The sequence below is a fragment of the Tamandua tetradactyla genome, chromosome 4 (assembly GCF_023851605.1).
Source record: "Tamandua tetradactyla isolate mTamTet1 chromosome 4, mTamTet1.pri, whole genome shotgun sequence".
In the NCBI taxonomy this organism is placed as follows: domain Eukaryota; kingdom Metazoa; phylum Chordata; class Mammalia; order Pilosa; family Myrmecophagidae; genus Tamandua; species Tamandua tetradactyla.
The window spans coordinates 90,275,517-90,277,855 of record NC_135330.1 but is presented as its reverse complement, the minus strand read 5'-3'; the positions used below and the strand labels follow the sequence as shown (position 1 = coordinate 90,277,855).

General features: G+C 46.7%; 1 pseudogene; it reads left to right on the top strand.

The window, feature by feature from the left end:
* Positions 1–314: 314 nt before the first annotated feature.
* Positions 315–1,442, top strand: LOC143679145 (glutamine synthetase pseudogene; annotated as a pseudogene).
* The last annotated feature ends 897 nt before the right edge of the window (positions 1,443–2,339 follow it).

Genomic DNA, 2,339 nt, shown 5'->3' with positions numbered 1-2,339 from the left:
CTACATAAATCATTGCTAGGAATGATGATAGAGAAGAAAAAGTGAGCCAGATGATGCTGTCTTTAATAATTGTCATAAATTCCCTGGATATTAGTAAATCACATGGTTGAGAAAAAGAATTAGGAGAAAAAAATATGACAGCAAGAACAAAAGAAAAATACATTCTAAGAATTTAAGTCATCATAATCAAGAATATTTCATGGAAGAGCCAAGAATGAGAGAAGAGTTCAGCATGTGACCTGCACACCCGGCCTCCTCTCACTTCATTCTCATGGCCTTCCCTCCCTCTGCCCTGCCTGCTGCACAGAACACCTTCCACCATGGCCACCTTAGCAAGTTCCCACTTGAACAAAGGCATCGAGCAGTTCTACATGGGGCTGCCTCAGGGCGAGAAGGTCCAAGTCATGTATATCTGGATCGATGGCACTGGGGAAGGACTGTGCTGTAAGATCTGCACCCTGGACAGTGAGCCTAAGCACATAGAAGAGCTGCCTGAGTGGAATTTTGATGGCTCTAGTACTTTTCAGTCTGAAGGCTCCAACAGTGACATGTATCTCAGACCTGTAGCCATGTTCCAAGACCCTTTCTGCAAGGACCCCAACAAGCTGGTGTTCTGTGAAGTTTTCAAGTACAACTGAAAGCCTGCAGAGATGAATTTACGGCACTCCTGTAAATGGATAATGGACATGGTGATCAACCAGCACCCTTGGTTTGGAATGGAGCAGGAATATACCCTGATGGGGAAAGATGGACACCCCTTTGGCTGGCCTTCCAATGGCTTCCCTGGGCCCCAGGGCCCCTATTACTGTGGTGTGGGAGCAGACAAAGCCCATGGCAGAGACATTGTGGAGGCCCACTATCGGGCCTGCTTGTACGCCAGCATCAAGATTGTAGGAACAAATGCTGAGGTCATGCTTGCCCAGTGGGAATTCCAGGTAGGACCCTGTGAAGGAATTGACATGCGAGATCATCTCTGGGTGGCCCGTTTCATCTTGCATCATGTATGTGAAGACTTTGGTGTGATAGCAACCTTGGATCCTAAGCCCATTCCTGGGAACTGAAAGGGTGCAGGCTGCCATACCAACTTCAGCACCAAGGCCATGCGAGAAGACAATGGTCTGAAGTACATTGAGGAGTCCATCGAGAAACTAAGTAACTGGCACCAGTACCACATCCACACCTATGACCCCAAGGGGGTCCTGGACAATGCCCGGCACCTAAATGGGTTCCACAAAACCTCCAACATCAATGATTTCTCTGCCAGTGTGGCCAATCATGGCAGCAGTATCCACATTCCCTGGCCCATCGGCCAGGATAAGAAGGGTTACTTTGAAGACCACTGTCCCTCTGCCAACTGCGACCCCTTCACAGTGACAGAAGTCCTCATATGCATGTGTCTGCACAACAAGACCAGAGACGAGCCCTTCCAGTACAAGAACTAAATGGACTAGACCTCCAGCTGTCAAATCCCTCCCAGTTCTTCATCCCACTCCTGCTTCTCCACTCTCCCAGTTGTACTACTAACTGTAACTCAAAGGACAGAATATCAAGGTCTTTTTTATTCCTCATGCCCAGTTAATAACTCTTGCTTTTTTGGGCCAGGGTAGAGGGAGTCAAGTTCTTAATCTCTTCACACCCACCCCACGCCCCTTTTGATCTAGTCACAGAAGCTTTGGAAGACAGAGGAAGTAGTGCATTAGTGGGGAGGGGAGGGGAGGGAGGGGCAACAATACCCAATGTTTCCATTTGAATCAGGTGTGCTTGTTCAGTAGGCACACACTGGACAGAGCATCTGTGAAGGGAAAGCAGGACTTTTTCCATGAGGGTACCTGAAGGTGAGGGGGGCCTGACTTACTCTGTAGTTAGCTGAGAATACACCCTCCCTGCCTTTGGGTGGGGAGGTTCCATTTTTTTAAGAAAAGATGATAACCAACTTTCCTTTTGAGGTGAGATTTAGTAAAGAAGGGAAAGGGTTAGGGGGATTAGGAGGAAAATGCCCTTGATCTCTTGATGTTTTGCTTCCCTCACTTGAGGCTAAATGCCCTAGCCTGAAGACAAACCTCTGAGTATTAATTGATGGATAGCCCTACCTTAAGAAGAAAAAGTTCCTATTGCTTGGTCCTCCATTTATAACACAAAGCAGAGTAGTATTTTTATATTTAAATGTAAAAACAACAAAAAAATTATATATATGGGTGTGTGGATACGTGTGCTTTTCTGGAGGAGAAAACCATTCTAATGACCAGGAGGCAAATGTGATGCAAGTAGTCTGGGTAGAAATAAGGACCTCCTTTCAAGTGGGGGTGGGTGAGGCATTGCTTGGAAAATTGGCTATTTGG